This window comes from Eriocheir sinensis, chromosome 45 (assembly GCF_024679095.1).
Source record: "Eriocheir sinensis breed Jianghai 21 chromosome 45, ASM2467909v1, whole genome shotgun sequence".
Classification (NCBI taxonomy): domain Eukaryota; kingdom Metazoa; phylum Arthropoda; class Malacostraca; order Decapoda; family Varunidae; genus Eriocheir; species Eriocheir sinensis.
This window is the reverse complement of record NC_066553.1, coordinates 13,137,783-13,152,230: the sequence shown is the minus strand read 5'-3', so window position 1 is coordinate 13,152,230 and position 14,448 is coordinate 13,137,783. Positions and strand designations below refer to the sequence as shown.

General features: G+C 44.8%; 1 pseudogene; it reads left to right on the top strand.

Moving 5' to 3' along the window:
• LOC126980768 (dipeptidase 1-like) overlaps positions 1 to 14,448 on the top strand; it is a 176,453-nt pseudogene that overhangs the window by 158,604 nt on the left and 3,401 nt on the right.

The window sequence follows — 14,448 nt, the reverse complement described above, 5'->3', positions numbered from 1 at the left end:
TTTCGACACATCACCCGTCCGCTTTATGATTGCTCGTCCTCTGGTTGTCACATTCTTTGACAGCTAATGGCCAATGTGCAGGACAGGAATTTTTCATAGTATTTATAATTGGTCAACCTCCCCTCTCTCTCTCTCTCTCTCTCTCTCTCTCATTTGTGTGTGGGGGGGTGGGGAGTGTGTGTGTATGTGTAAGGGACCATTTTTTTATAATTTTGAAGAGCATAATATTTTTTTTTCTTCTCTGCACTAAATATAGAAGCTAATTACGTGCGTGTTGAACGGGGGAGTGTGTGTGTGTGTGTGTGTGTGTGTGTGTGTGTGTGTGTGTGTGTGTGTGTGTTTCAAGGACCATTTTTTTATATAATTTTAAAGAGCATATTTTTTTTCTTCTCTGCACTAAATATACAAACTATGTGTGTGTTGAATGGGGGAGTGTGTGTGTGATGGAGAGAGGAAGGTTTCAAGCGCGTACACACACACACACACACACACACACACACTCCCCGGCCAGACCAATAACACAAAGTACTAATATTTATGTGTTTACAGCCTCGCGTCTCTCCTCCTCCTCGTGCTTGTTTGCTTGCTTGGCCTAATCTCGCCCGGATTACTTTCGCTCTGGTACTTTCCTTCAGTTTCCCTCATTTTTTGTTTAATTTTCACTTTATTTCCGAAACTCTCCTGTTTAGCATCATTATTTTCTTGGTCGTATGTAAAAGTTTATTTAAGTTCGCGTTTTGTATGTAAATGTTTCTCTTCTCATAATTTAATTTCTTTCCTGGATTGTTTTCAGTCTTTTATTTTCTCGTCTTTTATATTTGAGGCTGACATAATTTATTTCGACATCGGTTTTCAATAATAGTTTCCAGATATTGACTTTTTTGTTATCTTCATCTCTCCTTTAGAATATTATCAGCCTGCTGTTTCCTAATTATTTTGGTCTTGTATGATAATTCATTTTTCATTTCGACAGTAAATCATTGGAAAAATCCTTTAATCCGTATCCTTGGAATGAATACATGATTATATCCTACACTCCATACATCAGACATTTGTTATTTTTGGATCATATTTTACCGTCTTCAGAAGTTTCAAGACTTCTGAGAGAGAGAGAGAGAGAGAGAGAGAGAGAGATGGATAAATATTCAATTTCACTATTGTTGTTTTCAAACTTCTCTTTTCTCCTCACATTTTATCGTCATTATCATCCCTTTCAGTTGTTTTTAATCCACTTTAGAGCACATTAGAGCTTTCCCAACGTCTGTCAGTGTACTCCTTCCTGCTCCCATGAATTCTCTAATTTCATCTCTGTCTGGTTCTGTCTCCCTGGACCTCTCCACCAATATCTTGGTTGCCACTGTCGTTCGTCTGTCTGTCATTGTTCATTTGGTCTCATTCAAAACATCTTTCATTTCGATTCTGGTAATGTTAGTTTTATTTCTTTTGACATTTTTTTAATCAACTATTTTGGTACTCACCTTCTCTAATGCTTTGTCTTACTTTTAATTTAATTCCGCAGCATTTCATTCTTCACTTTTCCGTCTTCCTCCCTCCACCGTAATGGTCATTTGCGAAGTCATCTTCCGTTATTTTTTCACCAATTACAACAATTAAGTTCCATGTTTTTGTTTTGTTTGCTGTTGTTGCCTCGGTTTCCATTGTCTAATTTAACACTTCATTTAAACTTCTTTCTTAATGTGTTTGGGAGTAATTTTAGCGCTCTTCATCTTCATCCTTTTTTTGCTTTTCTTTCCCTTCTGAATATATATTTCCTTTCCTTCGTCTTCTACCAGATACTTCACCTTTCCTTAATATATTTTTCCTTCTTTCACTTCCTTCCCCACAGTTCACTTCATTAATTTTGCATCGTCCTGCCATTACTGTAACAATTGGACTAATTAACTCTTTTTCTGATTCATTTTTTACTTGGTTATTATTTGTTTAATGGCTTTATTTCAGTCAGGCGGTTCACGCTCGCATTTTGCACTTTCAACTTTTCTTAACTTCTTTATTCTTTCTAATGGACAAGTTTAGCCTCTGTTGTTTTCTTGGGACGGGCCGGCGGCTTATTGCTTCCCAACTAAATTCTGCTCTTAAGCCAAACACCGCCATTATTTAAATATTTATCTTTTCTGTTTATTTCTCTAAGAAGCTTTTGTTTCCTCACTTTTGTTGCGATTCTTCTCTCTCTCTCTCTCTCTCTCTCTCTCTCTCTCTCTCTCTCTCTCTCTCTCTCTCTCTCTCTCTCTCTCTCTCTCTCTCTCTCTCTCTCTCTTATAATCTTTTTAGTATTGCTGTGACGTTTATTGTCGTTCTTATCAGTGGCCTTTGATATTAATGCTCTGCGGTCTTTTCTATGGCCTATATAACAGCTCCGGTCCACAATTTATTCTCCCAAACACCTTTCATGATCCGTCCTTTAATAAATCATACCATAGTTTCTTTCCATAAATTTACGTGTATTTCCCTGATTTTTTTTTTAATCATAACTTTTTTCTTTCTTTCCTGGATTTACATACATTCTTTTTTACGTCCATACTCTTATTTCCTTGTAAAAACACTACTTATGTTTATTCAGACTCCTTTCTTTGACTTGTAACAGTTTCAGATAGTCATGCACTTACCTCATATACTTTTCCTTATCTTTTACTTCTAACCCGACATTAGCTCACCCTCTCAAGTATTTCAATTTCTCATCCACCGTTTAATCAGTCTCCTAATATCACTGTAGAACCATTTTTTTCTCTCCGGTCTATAAGAGTTCACGTCCTCCACGACAATATTTTCATTTATTTTCCTTTCTCTTCGGCCTATAGCATTTCGCGTCCGCCAGTCACTTCGCACGGCCTTTCCATCTTCTTCACTTTTTTGTTATTTTCTCTCTCTAACCTATACCAGTTCAGGTCCGCCATGACAGTACTTTCGTGTCTCTTTCCCTCTCCTCGGCCTATAACAGTTCGCGTCCGCCAGTCACTCTCCACACGGGCCTCCCATCTCCTTGACTTTTTCACGCGCCGTTTCCCGCCGCTCAGTGTTTTCATTTCCGCGGCTCGTCGACGGGAGGCGTAAGGAAGAGAGACGCGACGCTTACTCATTCATGGAGGTAATGGTCAGAGAGAGAGAGAGAGAGAGAGAGAGAGAGTATGAATGGAAAAATGGGAAGCGACTAGAGTTCGGTGAAACGCTGAAAATATGATAAGAAAGGGGGGGGGTTCTCTCTCTCTCTCTCTCTCTCTCTCTCTCTCTCTCTCTCTCTCTCTCTCTCTCTCTCTCTCTCTCTCTCTCTCTCTCTCTCTCTCTCTCTCTCTCTCTCTCTCTCTCTCTCTCTATCTATCTATCTATCTATCTATCTATCTATCTATCTATCTATCAATCTCTCTTCCAGAACATTTTCAGTCTACAATTTTCTTATTATTTCAATTTTCTCTCCTTGTCTTCTCCGTTGTCGTCTCCTTCCTCTCATTTTCCATCTTCGTTCTCTTTTCCTCTTTGCTTCTCTTCCTATTTCATCTTCGCTCCTCAGTGCTATCTTCTCCTCCCTCTCCTCCTCTCTTCTGTCTCTCTTCCTCTCTGGCTTTCATCGAGGAGGGAAGGATCCCCTCCTTCCCTCCTCGATGAAAGCCAGAGAGGAAGAGAGAGAGTAAGGGGGACAGACAGGAGGGAGAGATGAAACCAGAGCAGAATCCACACCAATACATGAATAAAATATGACCTTCTGTCGCCTCCTGGGAGTGACCCCGCTCGCGTGTGTGTGTGTGTGTGTGTGTGTGTGTGTGTGTGTGACCGTACCTTGTTTTGCTGCCTCCGCTTCCTCCTGCTCATCCTCTCCCTCTCCTCCTCCTCCTCCTCCTGTATTCTGTATTCCTGGTGCAAAACTACAAGATATAAAAGAAGCGGTAGACCTCGTCTCAGACCGCACGGAGCAGGACACACTCTTTGTTTTGCACGCTGGCACGAACAACGTTCAAACAATGTCCACGGAGGAAATTATAGCTGACTACCGACGAGTAATCCGCCGCTTCAAGGAAAAGTCAAGGCACATCATTGTCTCCGGGATTCTTCCGAGAATCAACGCCTTCACAGGCTTCCACAGAAAGGCGTCGAACATCAACAACAGATTGAAGCACCTCTGCCAGAACGAGGAAGTTTCGTTCGCAAGTCAGTGGGATCATTTCTATGATATCCCCGACCTTTTCCGTCCTGACGGTCTTCACCTCAATGCGATTGGCTCAGCACGGCTTGGTAGGTTGCTGAACGAGGAGGTACTTTTGTACTCAAAAAACTCCGAGCGCGGGAGGGGCACCAAAGTATCGTAAACAACCAACCAGTAGGGACCGCTCATTACACACCAAGGCCCCCAACAGTGAACACAAGCAGACACCAGACTACTGTGCCGCGAAGCGTTGAAGTCAAGAAGGACATTTCTGTCCTATACACCAACGCGCGGAGCTTAATACCCAAACGGGATGAGTTACTTGCCTATGTTGACGTAGAAAGTCCGGACGTGATTGCCATCACCGAAACGTGGGCCACCTCTGACCACCTAATGACCGAATTCTCAATTCCGGGATACGAAAGCTTCTACAAAAACAGACTTCACAAGAAAGGAGGAGGTGTTATCTGTTACGTCAAGAACAAATACCCTGCCGTGGAAATAACCAAAGAAGACTCAGAGAAATATGACACTGTATATGTTGAACTGGAGACTAGCAAGCACAACAAAATAACGATTGGAACCGTTTACAGACCTCCAAAGCAACAAGCAGCGGACGACGAAGCGCTGTACGAGGAAATTCACACCATAACACAAAACAAACAGTCAGTCATTATCGGGGACTTTAACTGTTCCAACATTGACTGGACCACGATGATTGGAGATCGGGAGGGTAACAGATTGCTCGAAATGCTAGAGGACAATTTTCTTACTCAGATTGTTACCCGACCGACGAGGGAAAATAACTTATTAGACCTAGTACTCGTGAGTGATTCAGATCTCACACGTGAATGTCAAGTCGGCGAAAAACTGGATGGTTGCGACCATCACCTAATTCGCCTAAAAATCAGAACAGACCATGAACTCACCGAAAACATGTCCAAGATTCCAGACTACAAAAAAGCCAATTTTAACTTCGCTCGTGAGCTGCTAACCCAGACAACTTGGGAACCCATGAACCTCACTCCGGTGGACGGCGCGTGGAACGGCTTTAAGAACAAACTCCTGGAGGTAGAGAGACTGTTCCCATGAAGACAAGGAGAACAAATAATGCCACAAGCACACCATGGATGACTACCCAAGTTCGACGGGCGATTAATTTGAAGAAGAGAAAATACAACTTGCTAAAGGAAAACAGCACTGACGAGGCACGCGAACAGTACCATCAAAGCCTCAGAGCTTGCAGAACACTCATTCGCCAGAGTAAACGTGACTATGAAAAGCAAATTGCACGCGAAGCCAAGTCCAACCCGAAAAAGTTCTTCACGTATATAAGAACCAAAAGAAGACAAAAGCAATATCGGTCCCCTAAAAGATGAAAGTGACGTACTAACACAGGACAGTAGACAAATGGTCGAAATCCTAAACAGGAACTTCGCGTCTGTATTCACGGTCGAGAATACCCAGTCCGTACCTGAGAGCCCTTCCCCACCGATGGGAATCACTCCCTAGAAATTGGTACAATCGACGAACGGGATGTGAAAAGTACCTAGACAAACTCGAAACAAACAAGTCTACCGGACCCGACGACTTGTCACCTAGGCTGCTCAAGGAACTCAAGCAGCAAATCCTCAAGCCACTCACCGCCATCTACAATCTGTCACTACAACAAAACAAAGTCCCGAAAGACTGAAACAAGCGAACGTAACACCGATCTACAGAAAGGGAGACAAAAGTGTGGCCCTAAACTACAGACCAATCAGCTTGACCTCAGTGGCGGGAAAAATCCTCGAGAAGATCATCAGAGACAAACTCGTTAGGTTCCTTGAAGACAACAACATCATTTCCGATGCTCAGCACGGTTTCAGGAACAAGCGCTCATGCTTAACCAATTTATTGGACTTTTTCCAAGGTATCTATGAAAACTGGGATAATCATATCCCCAGTGATGTTATATATCTAGACTTTCAGAAAGCCTTTGACAAAGTGCCACATGAAAGACTCCTCAAGAAACTTAAGTCGGCGGGATTAGGCGACGATCTGACAGCGTGGATCAAAGACTGGCTCACTGAAAGAAAACAACGAGTTGTACTCAACGGACAGGCCTCCGAGTGGCTCCCGGTCACAAGTGGAGTGCCACAGGGGTCAGTGCTGGGACCCATACTTTTCATCATATATATCAACGACCTAGAACTAGGATTAAAATCCAATCTTTCAAAATTTGCCGACGACACAAAGGTGGGTGGGAAGGCCCTCACGACGGCAGACTGCGAAATTATCCAGAGAGACCTGGACCAGATCACTCGGTGGTCAGAAAAATGGCAGATGTCCTTCAACACTATCAAATGTAAAGTAATGCATATCGGATCCAGAAACAGTAACCACATATACCACATGGGTGGCGAACCACTACATGTTGTGCAAGAGGAAAGAGACCTCGGGGTCACCATCAGCAGTGACTTGAAACAAACAAAACACTGCAAGTCCGCCTGTAAGAAAGCCAATACAATGCTTGGGTTCATATCGAGGAACTTCGAATACAAGACGCCGGGAGTTATGTTATCCTTGTATAATTCGCTGGTAAGGCCCCACCTGGAATACGCCGTGCAATTCTGGTCTCCTAATTACAGGAAAGACATTGAATTACTTGAGAGAGTACAGCGCCGCGCCACGAAGATGATACCATCACTGAGGACGAAACCCTATGAAGAACGACTCGAGCGACTCAACCTCTTCACGTTGGAAAAGAGACGACTGCGGGGAGACATGATACAAGTCTTTAAGTACCTGAACAAGCTCAGCAACGTTGATCACTCCAAACTCTTCACGCTACAAACTAACCTGAGAACAAGAAACAACGGAAAAACAATTCAAGCAAAGCGATGCAATACCGACATCGGCAGGAGTTATTTCTCGAATAGAGTTGTTCGCCACTGGAACAGCCTTCCTGCAGAAGTGGTTAGCGCAGAGACCATCAACTCCTTCAAGAAACGCATTGATCGCCACTTTGCTGCAACAGGAGTGAACTGAACGTTCCCAAGAGTAGGTACACAAGTGCTTTAATCCTTCCCTGCAAGCCACTCCTGTGGCAAACGGATTGATTAAATCACTGAACGCAGGCAGCCTAGTAATGAGCCAACAGGCTTTCTGCTGCCTGCTAGTCCATGTTTCCTCCTCCATATTTCTCATCTTCCCTTCGTTTTCTTTCCGGCGTTGAAGGTGACATTCCAAAAACCAAATAAAAATTCAGAAGCATTTCAAAACAGTTTCCCATTGTTTTCGTCTTTCATTCTTCTGTTTTTTTAATTTTATTTTTGTTTATGGTTTCTGTTTTCATTGATGTTTGGTCTTTCCATATGTTTGTTATCCTATATTCTTGTTTCATTGATTTCTATGTTTTCAGTATTATTCTTGTTTTCTAATTTTAGCTCATCTTCTTTATACGTATTTCCATCCTTTATTCTTATTTTGCTTTCTGTTGATTCTCTATGTTCATTTTTTTACTATTCATTTCTATCAACATCTTCCTTTATTTCCTTCTACGGTCTCATATATTTCATTTAGGCTTTTTTTCCTGTTTTCTACCTTCAGTTTTATCAAATTTTCCATCCCATTTATTTTATTTTCCTCCGGTCTCATCTTTTATTCGTTTTTTTAATCTCTTTTCTCTGTTCAGCGTCCATTTTTCGTCCTGTTATATTTTTTATCTCCATTTCCTGCTTCTCCTTTCCAACGCTTCCCACCCTTCATTCTGTTGACCTTTCCCCCGTTTTCCATTTCTATCTCTCGTCGCTCAATCTCCTTCCTCAGTCTCGCTTTTTATTGCCCTTGACTTTACGCCTTTTTTTTTCCTTTTATCAGCTCATATTGCATCTTTTTTACCGTGCGTCTGCCTCTGTGTGTGTGTGGGTGGCGGTGGGGTGACCATCCATTTGTCCCACCTCCACTACCACCAAACCATCACTTCACCAACACCCTAACCACCACCAGCACGTCTCCTCTCCCTCAGGTCACATCAACCACGTACGGACCATGGCTGGGGTGGACTATGTGGGGCTCGGGGCTGGCTACGACGGTATAAACAGGTGAGAGGGTGAGGGGGCGGCGGTGTCTCTGGGTACGAGTGTGAGACAAGAGACCATATTCTCAAACATTTCAAAACTCAAGCGCACACATTTGACAAGGCTTTCGTAGGAGTTAAAGGCATATCTATGGGTAGTTGTATGTCCCTGGTGGTAGTTTGACAAAGTTCCTGCACTATGAAGTGAAAGAAGACTCCTGAGAACCCAATTAGTCTCTTCTTTGGCCTTTGTAAATAGGTGATGTGATTGGCGGAAGCGTCTTAGGATACCGACCAAGGATGGATGTGAGCTGCTTGTGACGGAAGGCGTGGGTGAGATCAAAGATTCGCCTGTGTGTGGAATCAAAGTTGTGTGTGAGGTATTGCGTTGGTGTGAGGTGTGAGTGTGTGAGCGACAAGAAAGGATGTGAGCTGCTTGTGACGGAATTCTTGGGTGAGATCAAAGATTCGCCTGTGTGTGGTAAGTGGGGCAAGGTGTGAGTGTCGCGCGTGTATATGTGTGGCGGAGGGAGGGGGGGATAGAAGTGCTTTAACAGATGTGGGTGTGGGCAGGGGGTAAGGATATGCGAGTGTTAATAGAAGGTATGCGTGTGTGTGGAATCAAAGGTGTGTGTGTGAGTGAGGTATAGCGTTGGTTAGGGGAGAGTGTGGGGTGTTGAGACATCTTGGTGGCTCAGTAAGAAGCGTGGTGTGGGCAGGACAGGTGAGGAATTACGTGGGTGAGGTAATTACAGGTGGGTGTCTGAGGGACGGCGTCATTACAGATGATTATAGTTGTCCATCACTCATTACATACCCGGATAAGTTAGTTAGAGATTGGAAAGTGGAAAGGCGCGCAAGGTTTGAAAATGAAGATAGAGGTCTGAATTTAGGGAACTGAATCTTTAAAGTGGTTATTATAGTGGACTTGTATGTAGCTTCCTGAGGTTGAAAAAAAAAAAAAAAAGGTTGAAGGAGAACATTTATGATGCGTCTCTGAAGGTGAAAACGAAAAAGGGAAGAACGTGTGTGATTTTTTTTTTTTCATTCAATATTGTGTACAAATAAAAAGAAATATAGAGTTGTTGTAGTACGTATCAGGCTGTTTCTTGTTACTCGTACACACACACACACACACACACACACACACACACACACACATAAGGCCGCGTCACTTACACACACGAAGCCCATTATGTTGTTGATCAAAGTTTATTATAAGTCTAAATGATGGGTTAATAGCTTAGCAACCCTTACATAATGGCTCGTCGGCTCACACATAATAATCGCCTCATCTGAACTTCTCGGCCGTTATCTTCAAAGGCTCAAGCGGGAGGCGCCAAGAATGTAAACTTGTCACATTAGAAACAGGAAATTTTATATAACGAAAAATATAGCTTTGGTGTTTTGTAAAAGTTCTTTGAAGTGTGTGTGTTTATTTTATGTAAGTATTGTGAGCTCGAAATGAGAGAGAGAGAGAGAGAGAGAGAGAGTATGAAAGGAAAAAATGGGAAGCGACTAGAGTTCGGTGAAACGCTGAAAATATGATAAGAAAGGGGGGGGTTCTCTCTCTCTCTCTCTCTCTCTCTCTCTCTCTCTCTCTCTCTCTCTCTCTCTCTCTCTCTCTCTCACTAACTACCTAAATAAACGGGTAAAATAACTGATATATTGAGAATTGAATATATAGGTACGGAGATATGCGAAGAGATAGATAGATAAAAAGATAGATAGATAGATAGACACAAACACACAAACAAATAAATGCATGTATAAACAATGCAGATAAAGAGCAAGAAGACAAGATAGACAAATAGATTAGATGTTGATAGATAGACATACATAACTAAATAGGTAGATAAATAGATCGATATATTGATAAACAGATTAGCAAGCAAATAAATACATATAAACAGGCAGATAAGTAAAGAAAAAAAAAACAAATAGAAAAAAACGAACAAACAAACAGCCAGAGACATTGTACTAGCCGACGCCTCATCCTGCAGGACTCCCGTGGGCCTGGAAGACGTTTCGAAGTATCCTGAGTTGTTCGCCGAGCTGCTCAAGGACTCCACGTGGTCGCTGCAGGACCTCAAGAAGCTGGCGGGACTCAACCTCCTGCGGATCATGTCTCAGGTGGACCAGGTAGGTGGGTGGGTGAGAGGGTGGAGGGTAGTGTGGGTGGAGGTGGCGGTGTGGTTGGGTGTGGGTGAGGAGGGGGTGTGGGGAGGTGAAGGTGGGTTGGGTAAGGTGTGTGAGGGGGTGGAGGGTAGTGTGGGTGGAGGTGGCGGTGTGGTTGGGTGTGGGTGAGGAGGGGGTGTGGGGAGGTGTTGGTGGGTTGGGTAAGGTGTGTGAGGGGGTGGAGGGTAGTGTGGGTGGAGGTGGCGGTGTGGTTGGGTGTGGGTGAGGAGGGGGTGTGGGGAGGTGTAGGTGGGTTGGGTAAGGTGTGTGAGGGGGTGGAGGGTAGTGTGGGTGGAGGTTGCGGTGTGGTTGGGTGTGGGTGAGGAGGGGGTGTGGGAAGGTGTAGGTGGGTTGGGTAAGGTGTGTGAGGGGGTGGAGGGTAGTGTGGGTGGAGGTGGCGGTGTGGTTGGGTGTGGGTGAGGAGGGGGTGGAGGTGTGTGGAGGTGTTGGTGATTTTTTTTTTTTTTTTTTTACAGCAAAGGAGACAGCTCAAGGGCACAATAAAAAGTAAACAGTAATAAAAAAAAAGCCCGCTACTCGCTGCTCACAAAAAGAATGCAAAGAGGTGGGTGGGTGTGAATGGGGGTGGAAATTTGAGTTTGAAAAGGGTACGAAAAAGATAATTCATGCCATCTTGGTTGACTGATTGCATGGTATGGATCACCGCTTTCCTTTCTTCTGCTGTTATTGTATTCAAATTAATATAAGTGTCAATCTTCTTCCAATATTTCCTTTTATCTTTATTTTTATATTTTGCTTCTTTTTCATCTTGTTTCCTTTTCCGTTCTTGTTCTGGTTTTTGTTATTTTTTCCCTTGTACTAATACTTTTTTATGCGCGCGCGCGTACACACACACAACACACACACACACACACACTGGGCCGCGACATTTCTACACATGACGGCCATTTCTCGTCGCCGCTCTTCCACACACACGCCCTCCATCACTCCTCGACCTCCGGAAGCCCCGCGGCCCGGCGTGGCACCGCGCCTCTCCAGAGTAATGGCGCCTAAAGCCGTGATGCTCCATTGCCCTCCGGTGCCAACTCGGAGACAGAGTGCCGTGGCGATAGGCGGCCTGGCACTCCCTGGCACTCCCTGGCACTCACCCATCCCAGGCACCTCACGATAACGCCTGTCACTCTGCCGTCTCTATGTCACCCCAGGGCCATAGAGTAGAAGGGTTTGGTCAACTTCATCCCAGGCACCTCATGATAACGCCTGTCACTCTGCCGTCTCTATGTCACCCCAGGGCCATAGAGTAGAAGTGTTTGATCAACTTCATCCCCGGCACCTCATGATAACGCCTGTCACTCTGCCGTCTCTATGTCACCCCAGGGCCATAGAGTAGAAGTGTTTGGTCAACTTCATATCAGGCACCTACGGATAACGCCTGTCCCTCTGCCGTCTCTATGTCACCCCAGGGCCATAGAGTAGAAGTGTTTGGTCAACTTCATCCCAGACACCTACGGATAACGCCTGTCACTCTGCCGTCTCTATGTCACCCCAGAGCCATAGCATAGAAGTGTTTGGTCAACTTCATCACGGGCGCCATCTTGTTGCCGGAAGAGCAGCGCGAAATTCAAGTTGATGGTGATATAATAGTGTTTTTGTGTGCTATATGTGTACTTCTTCGAGATCCAGATGATACTTAGAGCACGAAAGAAACACTATCAACATCAATTTAAATATCCCTTGGCTCTTTTATTCTCTTTTCTATTCCCTGGCCCTCTGTTTTTTTCTGTTTTTTTTTTTACAACAAAGGAGACAGCTCAAGGGCACAAAAAAAGGAAACAATAATAAAAAAAAAGCCCGCTACTCGCTGCTCCTAAAACCTTCTTCCTCTTTTTTACAACAAAGGAGACAGCTCAAGGGCACAAAAAAAGGAAACAATAATAAAAAAAAGCCCGCTACTCGCTGCTCCTAAAGCCTTCTACCTCTAGTTATCCCTTTCCTTCCCTTCCTCCTGGCTCCCTCGCACTCTGGGTACCTCGTGACACCCTCCCTCCCCTTTCCTCACATTGGCATTTTATATACTGTCACTTTCCCCTCCTCTTATTCTCTCCGCTGGTCCCCCGTCTCCTTAAACATCCAGTTCCCTTAAGTCCCCCCTCCCAGACGCTTATCATTGTTGTTGTTGTCATTGTAGTTGTTATTGTTGCTGTTACTGTTATTCCTATTTATTGATCATTTTTGTATTTCTCAAGTTCTGTTATAGTGTGATAGATTGTCAGGAGTGCTCTAGTCATCATATCGTAATTTAAGGCCAAATTTCGTTCACGGGTCTATCATTATTTTCTTGTGAAGGGCCGTTCAAGTAAAGGAGATTTTGATGGACGAAAATGCTAAGTCCCTGGATTATTCTTTTATGGGACTTCGTTAAACTCTTCGAAACGTTGGTACATCTATTCAAACAGGCTTTCGCGGAAGTTGTCGGGGTTTCCATTGGTGGTTTCCTGAGCCTAGCGGTAGTTTTGCAAAGCTTCCGCGCTGTGAACGAGGAAAACACTCGACGTAGCTCCTCTCTGGCATTAAAAAAATAGATCGGTTTTATAAGACACTCTCGCTTTTCACATCAGCTATTTCTAAAGGTCAAAGAGGGGGCCAATCGGGTTGTGATGAGTGTTTCTTAGGTTCACGGTACAGAAGAAGGGTCATAAAACTACTCCTGGAAATGCCCACAACTCCTACGAAAGCCTTGGCTGTCATATGAACCGTATACTTTAATCTCCCAAACCTCCATTCTTTTTTGTATTAATCTCCCATCGCTGGGCTTCCCGACAATAACTCAGACGGCCGCTGTATTATTTTTCCTCCTCATATCTTCCATCTCGCTCCGACGCCATTGTTTCCACCATCACCAACACCTCCGCCTCCCCCCTCATCCACCGTGCTCCCTCCTACCCCTACACAAGTCATTCTCTCTAGGCACCTTCCTTCCCTTCCACTCCCCACCACCCTGCCTCCTCTGTACCCCTCCTCCTCCCCCTACACTATCAGACACATACGCAAGTCACCCTTCCTCCCCTTCCACTATTCACCATACCTTCTTCCCTTCCACGTCACTTTTCAACACCATCACCCCCACCACCCAACCTCCACTACGCCCTTCCTCTTCCCTCCTATACCAAGCACCCATCCACCCACCTCCTGCTCCCCCCCCCCCCTCCTCTATTCACCATTCCATACTGTCATTCCTTCCACGTTACTCACAACACCCCCTCCACCTCACTACCACCCCTACCTTTCTCCTACGAGTGCCCCCTCCTCCCTTTTCACACCGTCAAGCACATCCACCCCCCCTCCCCTCCCTCCCTCCCCGCAGTACCATCCTTTTCCCCTTCCACTCCATCTCGCTCACCGCCACCGCCGACAAACAAAGCGAGTTCAGTGAAGTGGGACGAATAGAGCACCAGACATCGCCTCCCGCCCCGCCATGCCCGCCAACCCTGAGCCACGGACGCCAGCTGCTGCTGGAGACGACCTTTCCTGCGACCTTTCCGCGGCGTGACCTTCCCCGGCGCAGCGTCAAAACCTCAAGGGGAGAGAGCACACAGATGACCATGAAGACTCACACGGATGCAAAAATTGAAAGCTATGTAAGAAGTTTGATCCTCTAATGCACGGAGGTACCAGATGTGGTCTTAAAACTATGTATAACGTATACACAAGACTTACTTCCTTTGTGGGCGCCTCCCGACGACGAAAACTACCGAGACATCTGAAATATATCATTCTACTTTAAAAACAGGATGCATGGTCATACGGTGAAGCCTTCTGGGTGGGGGCCATAACAGCCTAATGGTCCGAGATGGGCTGGGACGCGAGGCCGCAGATGAAACATTACTCAAGTTTATGGCGCTGGGAATTCTTCATACGGCCGCGCGGGGAGAGGGACGAGACGGGCGCTGCGGGAGGGGAGGACAGAGACGAGAGAGGGTGACGCTGAAGAAACAAAAGAATGACGACTACATGAATGAAGTGAGAGTAAAAAGAAAGAAGACAAGGAAGAAGAGTATCACAGAGGGGGACAGAGACAGCGAGAGTAATGATGAAG